Below are 24,783 nucleotides of genomic sequence, written 5' to 3' on the forward strand. Positions count from 1 at the left end.
GGGTCATCAGCTGTGCATAGCATAAGCAAGATGTTCACCAAGAACATGAGTAAGATTGTACGTAGATTTGATGTCAGACAAGTGAACAGACGCCAGTTTTCTCTCTCCTTTGCATCCTCATCCTAGACTGTATCTTTGCCATGCTGCTTTTTAGATCCCTGATTTATCTGGGTTATTTTAGGGCACCAGCGATGGTCTGTTTTATAAACACTGATCCACATTTCCACCAGCACAGAGCTAGCTGTATGTGCCCCACACAGCTGTTAGATTGCTCAAAGCTTATACTTTCACACATTGTGGATATAGGAAATGAGGCTTTCGCAGCTTGTGGCTTTGATAACTAATGCCTCATACTCTGGGGCTACCTCGAATCACTGATAGAGCTCTGTGCCCGGAGTGCTGGTTTTGGAAGTGTGGTAGGAGCCGGGAGTGTTCTGGGAAGGGTTCCAATGTGAGGCCCTCTCTCAGACAGCCCTGGACACAGGAATCAGGGCATCAAAGTGTTTGCCCCTCTTGGAAGGTTGGCCCGGACTGCACTGCATCCATGTGAGCTCCTGGCTGACTTACACATATTTTTTTTTTTTAAACCATTCTCTGCCAGAGTGTCCTAAAAAAGATTTATTTTGAAGTCCAATATAGTCATATTTTTGTTCTCTGAGAGGACACTGTAAATCAGGCAGAATTCTAGAGGGCTTAAAAATGCACTTGCTTGCTCTCAGAATGTTCCTTCCAAAGACTAGGCAGCAGGTGCTCTGGGGACTGAGGCCTAGCTATTCTCCTGCCCTATCCTGCCAACTCATAGCAATCTTAAACAAAACAAAACAAAACAAAACAAAACAAAACCCCCAAAAACCAAAACCTAGAGTGGAATGTGGAAAATCTTAACGCCTTCAAAGGAAAAATTGATTTTTTTTTAAAGTTATTATCTCTGTTGGCAGTGAAGGGAACTATATAGTGATAAGTTGTAGTTCCGGCAAAAGGAAAAATTTGCCGTGTAACTGCTTGAAGTTCTTTGTGTTGCTTCCCTTTGGCCTCATATGCCTGAATAACTTGGTCCTAGTCTAGATGATAGACCAGAACCCTCAGGAGTAACACCTCCTTTCCTCCCTACGCTTCTGCCCTATCTGGGAGGATGCTTGGGGAGCACCGGCCTCCGGGGAGAGCAGAACACCAGCTTCCAGAGTTGTGCTCTTGTTTCCCTCGGTGATGGCACCGAGCTGCTGCAGCACTTGGCTCTGCAAGCGTTCCCAGCGGGATGCGCGGGCGCTCGGCCGCACTGCTGTTTGGTTGCTGCGTGCTGAAGCACCGGGCCGCTTGGCTCCCACTTGCCCCTTTCTTTTGAGTTAGGGGAGAGCCCCGTTGATCATTTCCCCTTTTCTTTTTTTATTAAGAATATTTTTTAATTTATTTTTTTAAAAGGATTTATTTATTTATTTGAGAGAGAGAGAGAGAGGGAACACAAGCAGGGGGAGTTGCAGGCAGAGGGAGAAGCAGGCTTCCTGCTGAGCAGGGAGCCCGATGCGGGACTCGATCTCAGGACCCTGGGTTCATGACCTGAACTGACCGCAGACTGACTTAACTGACTGAGCCACTCAGGTGCCCTCTTTTTTTTTTTTTTTAAAGATTTTATTTATTTATTTGACAGAGAATGCATGAGCCCTCCTTCTCCACTCATGCTCTCTCAAATAAAAAAAACGAAATCTTAAAAAAAAAGAACTACTAAAATAGAATCTGTATGTTAACAAGGTCCTCAGATGATTTGTATGCACATTAAGATTTAGATTTAGCCTAATGTTTGTCTGTTTATGAATTCCAACTCCAAAAGCAAGGTGGGTATACCCTGCTCTCAGGCAAAACCACTGTGAATATCCGTATTATAAAACATATTTTAGAGTGATTATTTTCTTCAGAGAAAAAAACCTGCCGTATCAACCTCAAACTTAATATGTAGTTTAATTTATAAAAATGAGTTTACACACAACACATTTATTGCTATATAAAGATGGGCACAACTCTACTTCTCTGAAACACTGGTTTTGCTATGAGAAGCATTATTGCAAAAAGTTTGGTAAGACCCTCAAAATCCATAATCCCGAAAAAAAGACCACCAAGGGAATGAAAAGAATGAGACATGGCAATGAGGAGAGTAAGTAAATTAGGAAGAGAGGGTCCAGGCTTTTAAGACTATGATTATTCAAGAACAGTCATTCATAGGGCAAAGAGATTTTTAGATGGTTTATTTTAAGATAACAGCTTTCATTGGTATGTAGAAGTGATTATCTTTACTAACATTAATGGCCTAGTGTTCCACTGATAGGAGATAGAGGTCTTTATTCTTTCTTCCCCTAAAGGAACACATGAAAATCACAAAATCATTCTTGATTTCGTAAGCATATCACTGCCAAGGGCCCTCCCTTCTAAAATCTGATCCTGGTCACCATCATTTTGCTCAATTATCACAATAGCCATCAACCAGTATCCCCAAATGCACTTTTGCCCAACAGTCTATTCTCAACACGGCAGCCACAGGGATCCTGTTAAAACATCCTTCAGATCATATCATTCTGCAGCTCAAACCCTCCAGTGCCTCTGTCTCACTCTGGGTAAAAATTGTCAGGCTGTATGCAGCGCCACACCTGCCCCCAGTTAGCTCCAAGTCTCCACTCTAGCAGCCACCTGGCCTGCTTACTACTTCTACTACTTCTTTTTGTTTTTTTAAAATATTTTATTTATTTATTTGACAGAGAGAAAGAGAGAGCGAGCAAGCAGAGGGAGCAGCAGGCAGAGGGCGAAGCAGGCTCCCTGCCAAGCAGGGAGCCCCATCCGATCTGGGGCTCAGTCCCAGGATCCTGGGATCACAACCTGAGCCGAAGGCAGACTGAGTCACCCAGGCGCCCCTGTTTTAGTAGTTCTTGATGTGTCACAGACTATACATTTTTTAACAGGTCCATATAATGTCGATGCTGCTGGTCTGCAGATCTCATTTGAACGCATAGATCATCTGTTTTCTCAGTGCTCTAATTGTAACACACAACCTGCAAACACCTTCTAGAAAATTCTTACTGTCGTAAATGGGAGTTTGGTTTTGGCTTCCTTTTGAAATAGCTATCTTGAAAACCTTTCAGTAAACTCATTTGGGTCCGAGGGATTCATGTGCTGGAGAGGAAATTGGTTTGAGGGAGTGAGTTCCTCAGAGACCTTGAACCTTGAGCTCTGCAGCCGTAAGTGTGGTACGCGCGTAGAAACCAGGTGCATCTTTATTAGCTGGGGCTACACTTCAACATAATCATCATAGTTATTAAAGAAGCAGTTTTCCCCCAGTTTTTCCTTTCATGTACCTCTTTTGCCTTTTCCCATTTTTTGCCTTGTGACTTAGTAGACCAAGGCAGGAGACTTGTGTTGATTCAGTGAGCCTGGTACGGGCAACTAGGCTCAGGAGACTCTAGGTAATGAAGGATGGTACCAGCTGACTGGAAAAAAGGGGGAGTTGAGGTAGGTTAAAAAGGATGTTTAAAAAAGTTAGCGTTAAGGGGCGCCTGGGTAGCTCAGTTGTTAAGCGTCTGCCTTTGGCTCAGGTCATGATCCCAGGATCCTGGGATCGAGCCCCACATCGGGCTCCCTGCTCTGCGGGAAGCCTGCTTCTCCCTCTCCCACTCCCCCTGCTTTTGTTCCCTCTCTCGCTGTGTCTCTCTCTGTCAAATAAATAAATAAAAAATCTTAAAAAATAAGTTAGCGTTAAGGGGGGGAACACCTCATTTCTGCTGCTGCTATTTTAGTTTTAAACTCTGGCTTCCTCACTGATTCCTATTTAATTCCTATTATCAGACTCCAAGCTAGAACTTTATTTTATTACTATTATTTTTTTAGATTTTATTTATTTATTTGACAGAGAGAGACACAGCGAGAGAGGGAACACAAGCAGGAGGAGTGGGAGAGGGAGAAGCAGGCTTCTCGCTGAGCAGGGAGCCCGATGCGGGGCTCGATCCCAGGACCCTGCGATCATGACCTGAGCCGAAGGCAGACACTTAACGACTGAGCCACCCAGGCGCCCCCAAGCTAGAACTTTAAAAAATTAACATTTTTCAGGAGTAAAAAAATTTCCCAAGTTGTTATTGATACTTATTAAGCACCTTGATACCATATTTATTTACTACTTAATTTTAAAGATCTTACTGCCTATTCAGTGATTCATGAATTGGGCAGCATCCCATTTAGCAGACAGAAACGAGCTCCAAGGAGCTATACAAAATGACATGAGAGAGTAGGACAAGGACGTTTATAGCAGTAAAAGGTGGATTGGTTGTAGCAAGGTCACTTCTTTAGGGGATGGCAGGGGGCTGTCAGGCATATCACTTCAGTAGTGCTCTCCAGGTCATTCCTGATTGACCGGTTGATTGACAGGTTTAACGTTCTATTTCTGGGAGAGCTGAAACTGTGATTCAGTCAGTTTGGTGATGTGGGGCTTAGCATACTTAACTCCATTTTGAGCCTGTTACCGTGTTTTTTAATAATCCCTTCCTGCCCCTATGATCACACTGTCAGCCTGAGAAATATGATCAAAATTGAAGGCCTGAGCGCCTCTCCCAGCTACACTCTGAAGCTCTCACAGATTCTGCTGACCTTCTGTATGGTATTCATTCACAGGTCACAGCTTCAGGTTCATGTTCCTTAAGTTGGTCATTTTCTCCATTTCTTTTCTCACTTTCTGGGGGATAATTTGCTTGGTAGTTAGTGGCTTTGAACATGCATTTAAAGCGTTTGAGAGAATAAAACACACTAGGGCGATTACCATGATTCTTGGAAACCAGGTAATTCCCAGTGTTTGGAGTGTACCTTGGAGCTGTGGTCCCCAGGACCCAAACCAATCAAAATCAAATAAGTCAAAGAAAGACCCCGTTGAAGGAGTCACTTTCTTAAGCCAAGTGGCTTGTCCAGTGACTTTTTTTTTTTTTTTAAGTAAACTCTACCCCCAGCTGGGGGTTCAAACTCACAATCTCAAGGCCAAGAGTCACATGCTCTACCAGCTGAGCCAGCTAGACACCCCTGTCCAGTGATTTCTTGTAGCTGAGTTTCACCTTTCCCAAAAGTGTTAATCCAGGTGCAGCAAGTGGTGTTGACCACAGCACAGACCCCTCCTTGTTCAGCGAAATGATAATCAGTTACTTTCTTATTGTCGAGAACAACTTTGGGCAGAGAGTCTAGGGATTTTTGTTGAGCAGCTATTACTTTAGCAGTGGATTCTGTGAGATCTTTAAGAGTTAAGGAGCTGACACCATATGTATTAAAAACTGGGATAAGACACAGAGAAGATTTAACCTCTGTGCCTGAAAAGCTATCTTTTAAATTAACTTTATTTTGCCACTGGTTTGTAAGGTTTTCTGATTTGCTTTCTCAGACCTCATCAATGTCATGGTAGAGGAGGGCAAGGCTGTACAGCTCTGGAGCTTGCCACAAGCCCCCGGTGGTGGTCGTTCTGTTTTTGAAATTGGACCAGAAAAATCCAGAGGAATGCAACAACATTTTTACTTCGGGCCCCCTGCTAGCTTTTTTCTGGGCCTCCCGAAAATGTGTTTATTTTGCTGGCCATGCATGTGGAGCAGCCTGGAATTCTGTGTGGCATTAGATAGTGAAAAAAAAATGGAAAGATTTCCCACGTGATAGAGGTTATGGGAGTGGACTCTGTGATTGAGAGAGGGAATTTGGGGGTGAGATTTATATTAATATTTAGTGTTTAAAACTATTGTACTTTTTTTTTTAATTTGAAAACAAGTCTTTGGTGGGGGGTGGAGGTGTGGAAGTATGGACTAGAAGCAGTACCAAACTTTTCAGTATCAAATTAAGAATTTTCACTCATGAGAACAAAAAAAAGTCTTTACAATGAATGAGTTGTCTGAACTTCAATACCCTGATAATTATATAATTTGAGAGCAGTGTATGGCATATTGTGAGGGACTCCTGAGGGCTTGACCCTAGCAGCCGTCCCCCCCCCGCCACCTTTGTCACCCCAGGATTGTCTGCAAGGATGGCTTCACTGTCACTGGCCAGGTCTCAGCCTTGCCCTCTCAAATGCCCAGCAAGTCTGTGTCCTCTGTTTTGCCACGTTTAATTAGCTCTGGAAATACACCATCAAAGGCTGTCTGGCAGTGGTTCATTAATGGTACAGGGTGAATTCAAAAGCACTAATTAATTGTTTTAGATTATTTGCAAAGCCCATGTTGAAAAACCTAATGCCTGTAGGAGAAAGTTGGCAGAGAGGCTGTTCAGAGATTAACCTGGACCTTACCCAGCTCAATTGCCTTTTGGAGTTGGGCCAAGAGGGGAGTTGTTTTTCTTTTTGGAGAAGTGCTTGTGGCCACATTGTTCCCTCAATTCCCAGTTTACTGCTCCAGGCTCTTGGCTGATGGAGCTCTTACGGACCTTGCCGAGCTAGGGAACTCAAAGAGCATCTTCTAGAAGTTTTGTTTGTTTTTTGTTTTGTGAGAGAAACACAATTACTTAAAGCTAATTAACCAAATAAATACTTCCCAAGGGCCTCTTCTTAGGGAGAGGAAAGGGAGCTCTAGTTTGTTATGAAATAATTCAGGTTTTAGTGTTAAATGTTCAAAGGCACCACCAGGATCAGGCCTTAAGTAGTACCCCACCCTTCCCCCCACCCCCCCAAAAAATAAAACAAATCAGATTCCTCATTTCCTCTGTTTGTCTGGCCTAGGGCAGCAAATTGCTACTGCATTTGGAAAATGGTGTTCAAAAAATCTCAATCTGAAATCAAGTGCGTGCCAATTTAAGTTCAAGATACACTGTATGAATGAAGGGGGAAAATAGGCTTGCATTTCATATTTTGCTACATTTGACATATCTTATAAAATAATAGTACCTGAAAAAATTAGCTCGGCCAGATGAATCTTAGAAAGGTAATGGAAGTCCCTGCCCCTTAAAGATGAGAGAGATTTGAGGCTTTCTGGGCCAAGTGCTGGTGCCAGTGACTCTTGGAGCAGTGCAGTCAGTTGAAGATGAAAGTAGAGAAGAGTATTTCAGACATCTCAGAGCTAATCGAGTATTATATAAGGGAGCTGTTTTCTAAGTAGTATATAGCACTGTTTGAAAACACCCCTCCAGAAATCTTTCAGCCCCTGGGCCTGGCCCTGCCTCCTACTGACAGACCTCAGTGTTTTTTCCCCATCCTTCTGGGCTTGGGCAGCCTGTGAGTCAGTAGTTACATACAAATCCCAGGCCAAGTCGTCCTTTATTAACATGATTCAGGAGAAAAGAATTCTAATGAAAAATTTCAGAGGCCTGTGCTAGGCTATTTCATGATATTGTCAGATCTTCCTGAACTCAAGGAAGGCCCAACAAAATCTGTTATTTCTGTTTATTACTCAACTTGGAATCTGTTGGAAAAATCTTACATGAAAACCTCAGGAGAGTGTGTTCTGGTTGAGGAATTTATTCCCGAGAGCACAGTGGCCTCTGTTTACTCTGTGTGAGGCTGGCTGTCCTGATACCTTGGGCAACCTGCCTTCTCCTCAACCAGCAGACCTAGAGTAACAACTTTGGACTTTTAACCCCTTTTGCAGATGGCTCCCAGGCAACTTGATGGAGTTGATAGGAATGCAGATCTCAGAGCTGTGAGAGAACATGAAAGATATTTTTAAAAGTTGGCAGTAAAGTCTTTGAACCAATAAATGACTATGAGGTTTTTTTCTGCCTTATTTTTTTTAGTCTCATTGCATTTTTATCCTAGAAAGTAATTTTGTGCCACAATGTCAAGATTTACTGGTATTTCCCATATAAATTATAAGATATCATGAATAATGTTACAACTAATAGTTAAATTGATGTCTTAAAGATTTTCTTTAAAAAGATAAAACAAAATTCAAAGTTACCCTAAAATAACCATGATTATTTATATTTAAGTATATTTGAGTAGGAGAGGAAAGGGTTACGATTGCTATTGAGAGAATGAAAAGTACACAATCTGTAGTGTCATGTGTGTTTTGTCATCCATGAACATGGTATACCCCTCTATTTGTGTAGGTTTTCTTTAATTTCTTTCAGCACTGCTTTTTGTAGTTTTCAGTAGTTTATTTTGAAGACTATAGTATGTCCAGATGTGAACACTATTCATTATGCATGACTGTTTCATTAGAATGGGGTTTGAGAACCTCTATTTAGAGCTATAATTCTGTCTTCTTCAAACAACTCTTTATTAATAATGATGAAAACTAATTCTTCCTCTGGCCATTTGGCAAGCGAACTCAGGCACAGATAACTAAGGCTGCTGCTGAAGTGAGTTATTGACCTGGATGGCTTTGCTCTAAGTTTTAGGAACTCAAGAGTTCAGTGTGTACTTAAGAAATGTGTGTGTGTTTTTTTAAAGATTTTATTTATTTATTTGAGAGAGAGAGCACAAGCAGGAGAAGGGGCAGAGGGAGAGGGAGAAGCGGCCTCCCTGCTCAGCAGGGAGCCCGAGGATGCTGAGCTCCAACCCAGGACGCTGAGATCATGACCTGAGCCAACAGTAGATGCTTAACCAACTGAGCCACCCAGGCGCCCCAAGAAATATGTTCTTTACCTGAGGCTCAAACCGGTGTTCCTGACCAGGGGATAGCCATAAGATCTCTTCACTGAGGTAAAATGAGTATCCTTATTCCTTTAGACTAAAGGTCAGAGTTAGGGGCAATATCAGAATCCAAAGGCTGAAAGTTGTGTCCTTTTGCTGGACCCTTGGGTTTTCTGAGCAGATTTTTTTCTAGAGCACAATCACTCTGGTGAAGCTTTATTTGAGACTTGTAACTAAAGGATTTTGTAGAGATTTTATGCTCCAAATATGAGGAATGCCTGTGGGCTTTACCAAAGTGAATCTGTTGGACTATTACACTTTTGTTTAGTAAAAGTAATTCTCCAGCACAGTGTTCATTCTTGACAGAGATTGTGTGGTAGATGTCACCTTGGGCTGTGGATTCAGACACAGGTTCAGGCTCAGGTTTTGCTATTTGCAGGCTGTATAATCATAGCCTCAGTGTCCTCACCTATAAAAATAGAGATATCATCATCAGTATCTACCACACTGTGTTCTGGTGACGATTATAAATGAGATAATGCATATAAACCAGAGGGTCATGTTTATTTTATTTATTTTATATATATATATTTTTAAGATTTTATTTATTTATTTGAGAGAGAGAGACACAAAGATATCAACAGAGATAGAGAGCAGGAGCGGGGAGGAGAGGGAGAAGCAGGCTCTCCGCTGAGCAGACAGTCCGACGTGGGGCTTGATTCCAGGACCCTGGGATCATGACCTGAGCCAAAGGCAGATGCTTAATCGACTGAGCCACCCAGGCGCCCTGGGTCGTGTTTATTTTAAATGAATAGTGTTCTTTGAAAATGTTAGCATGGTGAACATATTTACCCAGTCCTTTAAGTTGTGAGTCTTATTATTCAGACATATATTTGGTTCAAAAATCAGATCTGATCATGAAATACAGTTTTGCAGAAAAGAAACTCTGTCAGTGATCAGTTTCTTTATTTTCCTTATGTTCTGCTCAAAGCAGTACAGTGGGAGCACCGAAGTGTGGTATAAAGTGTGTGATGAAGTTGGGAGGAGGTTGTCAATAAAAAGCTTTCTTTTTTTCTTGTTTTGGAGATTTGAGTTTGAGTCCCAAGTTATGATTTTCAGAGCTTCTGTTGCCTAATCTATAGAGTACTGCTAATTACTCTTAGTCTGTTGATTGTCGGGAGAATGAGATACATGTTGGGCTCCCTGCTTGGCGGGGAGTCGGCTTTTCCCTCTCCGTCTGCCTGCTGCTCTGCCTACTTGTGCTCTCTCTCTATCTCTCTGTCAAATAAATAAAGAAAATCTTTAAAAAAATTTTTAAAAAAAGCAGCCAGCAGTTTGTGGCACATAATAGGTCTTTACAAAGTTAATCCTTATTTAGAGAACCTGTATATTTGGGAAAAGAAAGAGAGCTGAAACAAACCTAGGATGGGCAGAATGAGTTTATTGTTCAACAGTGTGCTCCCAACAGAGATAAGGCAGGTCAGGGTATTTCTTTGGGAGATGGCTGATTTGCTGTTGGCTGAGCTAAGGACTCAGGTGCTCTGAAATGAGCAACGTAACAGCCAAAGGACTAAATCTGGAGCTAGGATGGAGAAGACCTTGCTCCTCTAGAGGAAGCGACTTGGCCTTTAGCTGGAGATTGGAGGATAGGCATGAATCCTCAAGAAAGGTACTAGTGGCACTGAGGATTGGGGCTGGGCGGAGAGAGGAGAACCCAGAAACAATGGAGTGAGACCACCTAACAGTAATTTTCCTCATCTGTGTAGTACCTGTGGGCTTAGTCCCACCCTGAACCATCCTATTTAACATTGTAATCCCTCTGAACTCCTGGTATGTCCATCCCTTCCTATTTTGCTGGTTTTTCCCCTCATAGCACTTATCACTTTGAAACATGCTTATAATTTACTTACTGTGTTTATTATTTATCTCCCCCCACTAAAATATAAGCTCCACAAAAGTTAAGTCAGTTTGCAAAAGCTCTGGTGTAGCTGTTCCGTATATATGAAAATTCTCAAATGGAGGACTTTGCCCAGTGCCTTTGGCCCTGCTTAAATGTGACCTTTCAGGGAGGGGGCAGAGACTGTTCATTGATCAATCCCTAGTCCCTTGCACATAGTGGGTGCTTAATATTTATTGAATAAATCAATAATTATAACCCTGTCTCACTCATAAAGTACAATAAAGAGAAACAACTTTGCTAAAGTAATAAATCTGAACCTTAGTGTATTCTATTTTGGGCAAAGGAAGCGATGTTGGGATGAAGGCTAGCCTGTGGAAACCAGGTGAGGGGTCACTGTCTTCAGATTCTTAGGTAAAACAATGTCTGAGTGACCTGTGGTGGTTGTTTTAAAGACAGGTATTGGATCTGTCACTAGATAATGTCTTTGACAGCAAGAAGCTATTGCCTCTTGGTAAACATTCTGTAAAGCTTAGCCTAAGACTCTTTAGTACTCTTTACCTTGGCTTAAGCAGTGGTGATATATTTCATGCAGGAGCTGAAGGTTTAACTCTTTAAACCAGTGGCTCTCAAAGTGTGGTCATGGATCTAAGACCTTATCAAGAGTTTGTGAGGTCAGAACTGTTACTGTAATAATTCAAAGTTGTCTTTTTCACTGGGTTGACACTGCAATATTCCAAGAGGAATATTGGAGAAAACAGTTGGTGCCTTAGCAGGGATCGGGGTAGCGCTTCACTGCCATACACCAGTTTCAGTTAAGAATGTTCTTGCCAAAGGAATTAAAAACCCTCAAATACATGTCTTTTTCACATTCTCTATGAAATGGGAAGGAGGCAAGTAGCTCTTCTACATTCCAAAGTGCCGCGGCCGTCCTGAGGAGACACTTGCGCAGTTGTCTGAATTGTGAGCTGAACTGATCTGTTTTTCACAGAACACCATTTTACTTGAAAGGACGACTGACAAATGATGGTTATCTAGCCTTCAGTACTTGGCAGGCATTTTTCGAAAATGAACAAAGTGATCCTGTGATTTCAAAGAAAACTGTTTACAATCTTAGTTGCCAGTGAAAAATTTTATTTTTCATGCAAAAATTAAAGTTTTGGAAAACTCATATTCATCCCCATGACCATGGCAGTTTCTGAATAGTTAAATACCTTTTTGATGAGATCAATGGAAATATGAACAAATATGATTTTTTTGATATCATATAAGAAATATGTCAATATCTGGCATATTTGCATAACTCTGTGAACCGTGATTTTCCAGATGGTCAATACGTGATGTTACAAAATCATGTGTGGGTAATAAAAGATCTCACATCTTGACAGTGCAGGATAAAGCAGCTGATTTTTAAAAACTTTATATTTTCAGATAGTTTTGGGCTTACAGAAGACTTAAATAAATGGTACAAAGAGTTCCCATACCCTTTACTCAGCTTCACCTTATAATAACATCTTATATACCCTCCAACCTCCAGCTGAAGGCCAAGTCACTTCCTCTAGAGGAGCAAGGTCTTCTCCATCCTAGCTCCAGATTTAGTCCTTTGGCTGTTAACGTTGCTCATTTCAGAGCCACCTGAGTCCTTAGCTCAGCCAACAGCAAATCAGCCATGTCCCAAAGAAATACCCTGACCTTATGTATAAAACGATTATTAAAACTAAGAAATTAATCTTGGTACAATATTATTAACTGAAGTATAGAATTTATTTGGATTTCACCAATTTTTCCTCTAATGCTCTTTTTCTATTCCAGGACCCAACTCAAAATCTCACATTGCATTTAATTGTCATGTCTCCTTGGTTTCCTCCAGTCTGTGACAGTTCTCTGTCTTCCAGTGATTTTGACACTTTGGAAGTGTGGCCAGTTGTTTTGGAAAATGTCCCTCAATTTGAGTTTATCTGATATTCTCTCATGATTGAGATTATACATTATTGGGAAGGGCACACACAGGCAATGTGCCCTTTTCAGGGTGTCAAATCGGGGTTACATTAAATTGATAACGTCTCATTACTGGTGATGTTGACCTTTATCACTTGGCGAAAGTGGTGTCTGCCAGAATCTCTGCTATAAAGTTACTAGTTTTACCTTTGTAATTACTCACTATTTTGAGAGCAATGGATTTTAATGTAACAAGGTATGAAAAGTTTATTATGCAATTCAGCTTGCGCATCACAACTAACCTTTAAGTGATGACTATTTAATGAGTTTAGGTAAAATATTGAAGAAGAACTAGCTAGCTAGCTACAAGTATATGAAGAGACTGTTAGGATTTGCTTCTCCTTTCCAACTACGTATCTGTGTGAGGCCAGATTTCTTCATATCCTTCAACCAGAACAATGTATCACAGTAAATTGAATACAGAAGTAGATCTGAAAACCCAGCTGTCTTCTATTAAGCTAGATGTTAAAGAGTTTGCAAAAATGTAAAACAATGCCGCTATTCTCACTAAATAGTTTTATTTCAAAAAAAGTTATTTTTCATAAAAGATAATATTTGCATTAGCATCAGTGGGCTTATTATTGTTGGTTTTAAATGAATTAAATACTTAAAAAATTTTCTCAGTTTTCATTTCTGTTGTGCTAAATGTTGATAGATAAAACTCATACCAACAAAATCTCTTTGGAGTCCTCAGTAATTTTAAACATAAAAGGATCCTAAGACCAAAACGTTTCAGAATTGCTGCTTGCTAAATAAAAGAAGAGATGTCTTAGCATGGGGAGGGGGCAAATCTTGTCTTCTGGCCCAAATGAAGTTTCAGTGAAGTGTTTCACCTAGAATTCTTGGCCCTGGGGAGGTCACTCAGTACCTCTGTATCTGTTTTTTCACCTGGCAGATGAGAGACATAAGCCTGAGGATCTTCAGGTTTCTTTCAGCTCCCAGATTTTATGATTCCAAATCACTGTTGCTGTCAAAGATGTCATCTTGGCAGCATGGGCATTATGGAGCATTACACATAATTTCTAGAAAGTGATATTTACAAAGTTAATGACAAAAAGAATCATATCTAGAGGATATGATAATAGTAATATTTGTGAGGTGGGGATTTGAGAGCCCTGTTCTGACTTTTTAAGCCTGTAAAATTATTTCTTTCAGTGTCCCCTTCAAAAAATTGTAGTTTTAGATCTTAATTGGTTTTTACTATACTGAGTAAGGTAAAGATTTTTAATTATTGCTGAATATTTTTTTGTCAGTTTATGTGTATCACAAATAAAAAAATGTGTGATTTCCTGGAATTTTTGTGCTATAATATTTGCATATACATGAAACTTCTTTTGTGTGGAGATTTACAAATATTTAGATAAGTCATTTTTCTTTGTTATGGGTTCTTTATATACCACCAAAATCTATACTGAGGCAGTCTAAGGTTGTAATATCCATTATAGACTTAAAATCTTTATGAAGTTAATTAGTTATTTAGTACTTGTTTTTTAAAAAAACTTGATGAAGACTCCTTAGACATCCCTAATATTTACAAATGTAGACTTAAAAAAAAGCCAGCTGGAATGTATTAATAATTCCAAACTTTGGAACTAACATTTTCCTTTTTCAGTTTAAATGGAAGGAGACTTGATGGCTTTAGTTTTTAAAGATGAAAAAACAAAAGGGAGGGGGAAGCCAATGGTGTATTGTCCTATTAAGTATCAGTCTCAATCAGTTTTTAAACAGGATCCTGAATTCCTGTAATGTGGATTTTGTAATGGAAACTGCCACAGTTGAGGGCCAGCTCTGTCATAATCACCAATTTGGGCATCTCTGATATTTAGCAGAAATATAAATATCTAATGTAGTGTGTGTTTGTTATACTGTCATAGGAAATTTTGTAGTTGATTCTGAGCCAGATTCTTCTAGTGTTTAAGCTACTACTTGGAAATAAGATTTGGAAACTGACCTAACTCTCTGAGTACTTCTACAATTTAGTAAAATACAGCAAATTTAGTATGTATCATATCTAGAAAGGAAATTTATGATTATCATACATCAGAAAAGCTTAATTCATCACATTTCAAAGATTCCTTTAAGTAGTTAACTAGTTCAGGATCTTTCTGTAACACAGTCTAAGAGGAAGATGCTCTCCAACTCCCAACAAGACAGCTTAACAGAGCATAGTGCTTCAGAGCATAGACTTAAATGCTAATCCCAGGTCTGCCAATAAACAGCTTTGTAACCTGTTTGCTTCAGCATCCTCATCTGTAAAGTGGAGGTAATATAATAATAGCATTCATCTCACTAGATTATTTTCAAAATTTAATGAGATAGGACGCTTCACGTGCTCAAAACCTGCTGGGCACTTAGTAAGCTCTGCTGAGCCGTAGCTTGGAGTATTTGTGTGCTATTAAAATTATTGCTTAGTTAACATGTGGTATATTTTAGGTTGCTTATTTCTTCATGACATCTGAGTTTGTATCTCGTTAGTAACATTATCCTCAAGTAATGTTTTAGGATAAGTTACATCTGGGTAGGTTTTACATTCATAAGGCACACTACCAGAGCTCTAGATTTGTGGTATGTTGGTATTTTAAGGATCCTTAGAGATTATCTGGTTCAGCTCAGCCTGGTACATAAATCACCTTTCTAATATCCTGTTGACTGAGCCTCTAGCCTTTACTTGAATTTAAAATATCCCTGACCCTTGGGAAATTCTTTGTGTTGTGCAATCCACCTGGCTGTAAACCTCCACTCTCAGCCCCTGGTTCTGCCCTGTAGAGCTGCATGGAATTTGGTTAACAAATAACCCACCTGAATGGAGATAGTGAGATAAAAGGATTCTTGATAATTAAGGGTTGTCTACAAGTGACCAGAATGGTGTAGCAATGGGACTTAAAAAGGACTTTGCTCCCTGTTCATAAAAGGAGTAAGGCTTCTATTTGTAGGTAGAGTTGCTCTGAGCTGCTTGGGTACGCATTTGACATAGAAATTTGTTTCACTGAGCCTGTGGTGGGGCAGTGAGCCAGAGGGGAAAGGCAGGGCCTGGGTCTCTGGACCTCACTCTACAGAACATCCCCCATGTATTGTTGCATATGTCCTTCATGGAGGAGGAGCTTTGTGTTTAAAAGTTTGATCTGCCATATTTTTTTAATTGCCTAAATGGAAGCTCCATGAAAGAAGAGAAGGCTGCTTACCTTGTTCACTGCTTTATCTCTAACAGCTGCAAGAACTTGGGAACTATAGGTGCTCAGTATTCAAATGATGGAATTAACGATTAAACACTTGAATGTGAATCTGTTTTCAATTTAGTGCAGGGAAATGTCACTTTCATTTTTTTTTTTGGAAACTAGCTCATGTTTAATTGTGACTTTTTTTTAAAGATTTTATTTATTCATTTGAGAGAGAGAGAGAGAGAGCACAAGCTGGGGGAGAGGCAGAGGGAGAGGGAGAAACAGACTCCTCACTGAGCTGGGAGCCTGACATGGGGCTCAATCCCAGGACCCTGGGATCATGACCTGAGCCAAAGGCAGATGCTTCACCATCTGAGCCACCCAGGCGCCCCTAATTGTGACATTTTAAAATTGGACAAGTGTTTTGACATTTGTCCCCTCCCTATATTTCCTCTCTTTAAAATGACAGGAGAACACCAACCAATCACAGGCTTCATGAGTTTAATAAGTTAACCCCATTCGGTTCCTATTTGCAGCACCCAATTTTCCTTTGAAATACCAGACAGACCCGACAGTGGCCAGCAGTACACTTCAGACCTTCAGAGTTCCAAGTTCAGCTTCTCTGAGCATTCGGTGCTGCAGGGGCACTTGTCCAAAACTGGTCCCCCCCTATAGCTGGGGAACTTTAAATGTACCAATGAAAAAAGCTTTTTCTCCTACAAGGGGAAGAAAGAAAATCACTCCCCCAAACGCAGCAGATCTGGCTGTGAGGTCTTTCCTCCTGTCCCATCTCTTCAGGCTTGTTTTTTGCAGTGGAGCCAGAGAGACCAAAATCTAACCTGAGTTATAAGAAATAAAAGACAGTGACGGCTATAAATGGAGTGGCCAGGAGCAAATGAGATACTGCTTTCCCTCCTACATCCAATATATGTGCTTCACAGAAAAACAACACAAATAACAGGTCCACAAAATACAACAGCCAGAATGATAAAACCCATTCATCCAAGGGGGGTGGAAAGCAGGACAGGGGGCTGGGAGGGTCAGTGGCACAGGGAGGAAAGTATTCACATCCGTCCAGGCACGGGGGCTGGCAAGTGCCGGAAACCTGTGGTCCATTCAGACTCACCAGTGTTAAAAACGCACCCACTGGTGTCAGGAAGATTCTGCCTTACACGCACCAGAGACACAAATCCCAGTTCCTCAGAGAGAAGGGAACAGGCAGCGGGTCCTTGGCTGAGCAGGTCCTGCCTTCCCTGGTGGAGGAGGGGACAAGGAAAAGAGCTCCTAAAGCCTGCTTCCAATCCCACCCATCCCATCTGGATGGCAGGCCACTCAGGGGCCTGCAAGCAGCCTTCAGTCTGGCAGGAGACGGATGTGGCGAAGAGAATTTCTGTGCAGAGGGTGAGCCAGTCAGGGCGGACTGCAGGTAGACCGTCTTGCGGAAAAGTCTGTTGCTTAAGAAAACCACCAAGGAGAAGGGGCACACCTGGAAAAGGTAGACTTTGCCAGGGATCCTTGCTTCATTGGCACTGATAATGAATGGAGGAGAGGATGGAGAAAGAGGCAGCCCCTGATGATGTATGAGGACTGCATTGCTGTGAGGCAAGCCAGGGGCAAACCAAACCCAAAGTAGTAAGGCCTGTTCCTTTCTATGTTTGACAACTGCTGGTGCATTTCAGTTCCTTTATTGAACCAACGATACTCAAAGCAGTCCAGCGAGTAGAGAAGGGACATATGCAGAAGACTAACCAGCTGCCCGACAAGGTGGATGGGAAGGAGACTCACAGACATGCCCTGGATGAGGGAAAGAGCTTGAGGCAAAAGGCTGAAGAGCATGTCAGCAGTTGTTTTGCTGACACTAGGGAATGGGTGAGGCTTCCTCCCCGATACCTCAAATGCCACATCAGCTGTGTCTTGAAATGAAATGGCATTTACAACTTTGCAAAGCACAAACAGTGGGAGCACCCAAAGAGCACTGAAAACTGAGGTAAGGAAGAATTCCAGCTATGACCAGACATCTCCAGGTTGTGATGGATCACCAATAATTTGGTCTGTTACTGACTGTAGTACAGGAGGAAACACTTGATAAAATAAGAGGAGACTTCTGCTAAGCACATGTAGCTCACTCTCTTGCTTCCTTTCTGTACTCTGGGCTCTCCTGTGTACCAGAACACCGCTTGCCCTTCTTTCACGCTCCTCTCTCTTGTGCTGAATCCGAGCATCTAGCTTTGAGATGGTACAAATGCCCCAGATGGAGTCTTTGATTCCCCTGGTAAGGTCCTAGAGAAAGGTTTTGACACACTCAGCCATCTCTTCACCACCCAAACTACCAACTACACAGAGGACAGAGAAGCATCTCAAAATCTTTCATCATGAAGGACCTGGCTGCTCTGGCCACTCCGGCCGCTCCAACCACCCGGCTCCGACCCGCCTGGCCCCTCGCCCACCATGGGCTGGCTCGGCTCCTCCTGGCTCCCCCCGGCCCCTCTGCGCCCGGCCACCAGCTCCCGATGGGGCACTCCCAGGGCCTGGGCCGCTGCACCCATGCTGGGCATGCCTGGGTCACACTGGGCTGCTCTCATTTTGACTCGTATGTTGTGGCCCATTCTTGGTGCCTGAGCTGAAGGAGAACCTGTCAGAGGATGGGAAATGAGATCTCAGGAAAAAGTATTAATAATAATCTTAGGATTATTTGCAACTTTTAAATACATTCAGAAAAAAAGTACTTTTTTTCTGTTTAAATAATGTGAAGATTTTCTAGAAAGGAAGGAAAGGTTTCTAAGTTTTTCGAAGGCAGAAGGTATACCATGCTGTCAGAATTGGATGTTTAAATCAGCTTAGCTGGATAGCAGCTTCACACTATAGCCCCAGCGATGTTATATGACCTTAGCTCCACTTTGAGTGCTAATGAAACAAGGTGGCCAGAAATATGAATTGTAAAAAACCATCAAAACTTTACAATGTAGGAGAAAAATATAGCGAAAATTTAACATAGAAAGTCCAAATAGTTCCTTTTTCTGAAGGCTTTAAAAATTTTTTTTCTTAGGTAATTTGCAAAGACTATTTTAGGTTGTAGAACATATATGTAAAATTAAAATGACATTAGCTGAGAATGTTGCACAGTTAATTAAGGAAATCTGAGCTTCCTTTTTTCTTTGGTGTTTGTATCTCTCTTTAAGGTGCCAGTAGCTGAGTTTTCTATAGCAAGAGGACATGTATTTAGGTCAGAACTCATTTACATATTCCTTGGGTTATCTTGGGTCAGCATTTTCTCTGGGAAGAAACACCATTTGATTTGGGAACCAGAATGCTGGTTCCTGCCTTCTAGTCTAGGTACCACCCTCCCTGCATCCCCCCCACCCCCCGTCCGAGCTCTCCCCCACCCAGGGCTGGCCTTGGCTTAGTCACTTTCACTCAGTAAGTCAATAACTTCATGACTTTGAGTGAGTTACTTAACATCATTCCATCTCAGTGTTTTCAGCTGTAGAATGAAGGCAATTGTATATCTCAAGTTGGTTTTGAGGAATAAATACATAAATACAAGTAAAATGCTTAGAAGAGAGCCTGGCACATAGTAAATATTCCATAGATGATAATATTATTATTGCCAAATGTGGCTATTTTGAGGGTAAGAGAGTGGAAAATAGCTTTTAAAAAAACCTAGAAATTTCCCCATACAAATTCCAAGGACTATTGATCATTGTCTCCATGATGACCTTAGTATTTATAAAATTCTTTGCCATTTAAGCCACTTGCTGTGCTTCTGTGTACACTTACCTGTGGGAGATGTGGAGTTAATTTCTAAGGTGCTCCATTAATCATGAACTAGGAACGCTCTAAAGAAAAGAAGGTATAAGTACTAACTAGTTAGAAAATGAAATGCCTTGAATTTTCTAAAGCTGTGCCTTTACTTGCCTTTACTTTAACTTTGTTGAATTTTTCTGTAAGTGGATAAAAAACTGTTCCATTCTTAGATTCACAGTGTTCATAGGAAAAATGGGAAAAAAATCGATAAAAATTGTGATTTTGAGGGGAAAACGTTTTTTTTTTTAAGATTTATTTATTTATTTGAGAGAGAGAGAGTAAGTGCAGCGGGGAGGATCAGAGAGAGTCTTAACGGACGTGGGGCTTGATCTCACGACTCTGAGATCAAAACCCTGAGATCACAACCTGAGCTGAAACCAAGAGTGTGATGCTTAACCGACTGTGCCACTTAGGCACCGCAAGGGGAAAAGTTTTTTTTTTTTTAAATCGTCTACATCAATCAAATTCCATGGATGTTGTCTTAATTATCATTTTGTGTCTTCAGAGAATGGAGCAGATTTTGAACACGCTTCCCCCACCCCAATATATTGGCCATTATATTTAACAGTATTTGGGGGTTTTAAAAATAGAGGTAATTAATTGCAAAGCATTTTGACATTCAGCAGGCAAAGGAAACACATTACTTTGTGTAAACAGAGGTTAAATGGAGTCTTTGAAGTCTAAATTATTGAAGTATTTGCCTAAAGACAAACTTTTTAACCTTTTAGGTTTCCTCTGGCCTGTAATGAACTACAATGGTGGGAATAACACAGAAACATCTTATGTGTGAAACATTTGGGCCCTGTTTGGGAAGCATGATGGATCCAAGTTTTCAGGTTTACCTTTGAGTTACACTGATAAATTAGAAAACTTTCATCCCGTTTTCCTCTCCTTTTTGTGGTCTCATTGGCTCATGGTTGGTAAAGACAGAAGCATATGTTTTTGAGAGAGATAAGCCTTCATTTTGTTTACATTTTAAATGATCACCGTCTCTGGAACTGGCATTGGAACCAAAGAATATTTATTACTTCCATGTTAACATGGGGATGGGGATGGGTCTGAAAGATGTTGAGGTTTATGTTCGGTTCTATTCTATGGCTTCCTTGGGCCCCAGCCAAGGTAACTTGGTTTTGTAAGGGCCAAGAGGACCTGCCTTATCATCTCTTTTTTATAGCTGTTTTTATGTTTTTATCTGAAAGCATCTACCTTGAGGACAGAAGCTCTACTTTGCAGAGTAAAAAACAACTATTTCTAATCTTAGTAAGTGGACAACAAGGGGAGTGGCCAGGGGTATATGTGTTTCCAGACACGGTTGTGTTTCACACCTGCCCTAGTTGTATTACTTGTCAAGCAGATCTTGTGGCCTTTGGGCAGGATTGCCTTGGAAGATGGAAACACAATAGGCATAGTTTCTAATTTAGAAAGACCTCTGCGACTCCAGTCCAGAAGGTTTTTTGTTTTTGTTTTTGTTTTTTTTCTTTTGTTTTTACCTGTGTGTGTCAGGTGGGGTGCAGTGTTTCCTGCTGTGGAGGTGGGGAGAACCAAGTCACACCTTCACGGAGAAGGGAGGAAGCACCCGATTGGCCTACATGATTCAGAAGCGTCACTGGCCCAACTACATGTTCACTTTTCCAAGGCCCTTCCTGTTGCACTAAACTCTGGCCCTGCCCCCTCCCACCCTCTGGGGACTGTGGAACCCCCGGGAGGAAGTTGCCACTCCTATGCCCTTTACTCTTCCTGAGTCCTCTGGCCGAGATCTGTCATGTGGGTATGGGCCCCACGGGAAATCACATTCCTCCTCAGTGCCCAGACTCCCATGTGAAGTACTGGCTGGTGTGGTTGCAGCTCCCGTTGACCCACTGTTCACAGCGGCATAGGAACACATAGCCCAGACTGTAGAACCCAAAGAAAGCTCTGGTGACCTCTGCTATTTAGCAGCTGCTCCTAGCACCAGTCACTGTGGCAACTGGGCTCTGTTTATGGACATGAACGAGGACCTCAAGGCCGGGGCATTCACACCATGGACAGAGCTCCCCCTGGAAATACATTGCCTGCCAGATTGCCAGGGCTAAACCAAAACAAAGACATACCAAACCGAAGTAGCTGGGGAAGTGTTCTGCCCCTGGGGGACATGCACCATGGCCTAATTGCCTGGTATCCTCTAGACAGAACCATGCCAGGGTGAGCTTATCTTGGTTATGCCAGAGAAAGAAGGTGGCAAAGACCCAGGTACTTGAATGGGTAATTTTTTGAGTATACCCTTGCGTGGCACAGGGCTGGCCTCTAGCTGTGGGTTTAAAAGGAAGTTTATTACCCAGGATCTGACTTTTTGAAAATCTTATTTTAGGTCCTGCTTTTATGTAAACTGTAAAGCTATTTTTGGGTCTGCACCTTTAGAATAGACCCTTGTCTGGAATAACTGAGTTTGGAGTTTGTCCTCTTTGAGTCCTTGCTTTCACAGTGATGGTCCAAGTACCCCTGTGGGAAATGGTGAGCCATAGACATCTTTGAGCACACTGTGAAACCCAGAGCTTCCTTTGAAGGGACTGTTATGTTCTGGGGTGCTTCTAGCATTCTTAGATTTTATGATTCCATGGCTGGACCCTTCCAGCATATGCGTCTTTTAGCCTCATTTAGATGCTCACTGGGATACTTCACTGGCGTGTAGATAGATGAAGCTATAGTCAATATTGAAAGTTCCCAGAGTTTGGAGCTGGAAGGACCCATAAAAATCATCAAACCATACTCCCCTATTTTAAAGATATGTAAGCCAAGGCTAAATTCACTCGGCTAATTTGGCAGAGCTGGAGCAAGTGCACAGGTCTTCTGATGTCATTCCAGAGCTCCCCTCCCCACACTGTGCCTTGTCGCTGTGAAAGTCTGCTTAACTGTGGCTTCTATGTCCCTGGGGAGGAGGGAGAGATGGGGAGGTCAACTGGTGACTTGCCAACAGAGCAGAGATGTTTAGGAATGACATATATTTGGAGAAAGAGGGACTCTTACATGTAAGTCAGCCTTAGCTTTAAAGTGTAAAATATCCATTCATGGGGTGCTTGGCTGGCTCAGTCTGTAGAGCATGTGATTGATCTCAGGGTCATGAGTTCAAGCCCCACATTTGGTGTAGAGCTTAATTAAAAAAAAAAACAAACAAAAACTTAAAATAGCCATTCATTGCATTGAGGAGGCCTTGAGGTCTGCCACCTGGTCTTCTTGATCTGATCAGATGTCAAGGAATTGGGATAAAAAGGGAGAGGGTCCTGGGGTGGGGTGCTACTGGTTATGAGTACAGTGAGAAGAATGTGGGCTTAAACCATAGTCCCTTCCTAGAGGGATTCTATCTGTGCAATCCTTTACTCCTTAACTTTCCCTGTATGTCCTGGGGTTTGAACAGCTGCTGCCCCTCGTGAAGGTGACCCATCCCAAGGGACCCTTCACTGCAGGGAAGGATGTAAAGCTAAGTGTACTTGGTCCTCCTTCAATACTCAGGGCTTTGTGGTTACTGGGGTGGCTGCCACTGTTTGCTCACGATAATTCCCTATGAACTCTCCTGTTGACAAACCAAACCAAATCAGTAGTGGTCTTCCTTTATCTGAGGATTTAAGTTAAATTATAACAACAAGGATCCTGTTGGTTTCCATTCATTTCGGTGCTGAACATTTGTACTCTGGGCTATGGATGTAATGCTTCTGCCCTGTCTTGGCTGAGACACCTGTGTGAAATGTGAGTTTGCCATGTGGCAGGCTCTTTTTCCTCTGGCCAGTTAATGAAGCTAAAATATTGACGGGGTTGATTGGTCATATTTGAGAGTTCATCATGGGCACAGATATTGGTATAGGCAAATCCTGTGCTCCCCTCTGTGTAATTGTAATCAAGGGAAGAAGCCCACTTTTCCAGGTATATTCTATAACTATCATGACATTGAAGTTCTCTTGGGCAAGAGATATGGAAGAAGACTGTTAGAGTATGTTCTGTGCTAGTTCTGTCAGGCTTTGGAGAGCAGACCTCAGGGCGATCTGAAAACCCAGTACCCTGAACTAGGTGAAGCCCTTCACTGGAATGATGTCTGGACAGTCTGGAGCTGAACAAGTTTCTCTAGTATCTATTTACAGTTAGCCAGTGAGGTTAATAATTTCGCTGTGAGCCAGGGTCTGCACTGGCTGTAACTCACTTGTATTCTGGACGGGGGTCAGAGAAACTGAATAGATTTATTCATTCCGGGAGCAGTGAGTAACAGCCACCGTAGCTACAAAACCAGCTCTTTTCAGCTTTTTGATGATGTGCACTATTATTGTTTTTAGCAAGTTGGCTAAAAAGTGAACCTGGGAGAGTCAAGGCTTTATTCCTCTGTGTCCAACGCTCACATGCTTGCTTCTAGTTTGCTGTGGTCAATCAGTAAACATTTATCAAGTGCCTACTGTGTGCCAGGCACTGTGTTATCATAAACCAGGAACTTATTCTTAGTTAATAAATGATCTTACGCAGCAGGCATACAAAGGAGCCTTAAGAAAGGGTGGATAATTGGGATCTTTTGTGTCTCTTCCTGCTCATTCTTCTGTGCCTTCACATCAGGGAAAGGAAGTGGAAGTCAACTTAAATTGGTTTATTTTGGTAAGAGTAGTTTTAGAAAAGGTTTGGAGAAGGAAATTGAAACTATTGAGACATAGGAGGTTTGGGGATTACTGCTGGAGTTTTCCTATTCCCTCTAGCCCAGGGACTTTGTCCCAGTTACCACTGATAAGGGACCCTTTTTATGTTTAACTGTCTTGTCAGTAAGTCAGTGACACATGCTGAGAATAGAAACCAGTACCATTCCATGTTGTAAACGCCAGTCTATACACGCCCCACTGGTTCTGTTGTTGTGATTGTTGCTATGATGCTTAGCATCAAATGCTCGCCCTTTGCCTGGCATTTTACATCACACCTACAGGGTTCCTACCCTAAGCTGCTTACCTTCCCTGGAAGCCCAGGACCTTTTCCTGGAAGCGGTGGAGGGGAAGGGACAGGAGCCTTCCCTCTGTTAAACATGGTCCTTGTTTGAGGCAATGAAGGGAACTGTGGAAGTTTTAATAGGGAAGACCTTTATTTAGGTAATTTTTTTTTCTGTTAAATTCTGCTTTTTAAAATATTTAGGGTTAAGTGTAACTCTGTTCATTGTTTTCTGTTCTTTTGAAATACGTGACTTGCAATGGTTGACCATGTGCTAGACTCTGAGGGAGGAAATGAAACAGAGCTGGAGCCTCTAGGCTCTGCTCCATGGGTGCTTCCTGACCCATGAGGGAAGACAAGACATCAGGTGGCATCATTAGAAGACTTTTTAACTTAATGGTGGACAGGAGAAAATGGAAACTGGACTAATTTCATTCAGT

The 24,783-nt window shown here is 41.8% G+C and overlaps 1 protein-coding gene and 1 pseudogene across 1 annotated transcript in view; one reads left to right on the forward strand and one right to left on the reverse strand.

Annotated features, from left to right (window-relative positions):
• Positions 1–24,783, forward strand: part of TGFBR3 (transforming growth factor beta receptor 3) — a 196,519-nt gene that overhangs the window by 31,490 nt on the left and 140,246 nt on the right. The gene's annotated exons all lie outside the window — the stretch shown is intronic.
• Positions 17,069–17,923, reverse strand: LOC114196870 (etoposide-induced protein 2.4 homolog; annotated as a pseudogene).

This window comes from Eumetopias jubatus, unplaced genomic scaffold (assembly GCF_037043125.1).
Source record: "Eumetopias jubatus isolate StellerSeaLion01/CBP00866 unplaced genomic scaffold, mEumJub1_p1.0 scaffold_4, whole genome shotgun sequence".
In the NCBI taxonomy this organism is placed as follows: Eukaryota; Metazoa; Chordata; class Mammalia; order Carnivora; family Otariidae; genus Eumetopias; species Eumetopias jubatus.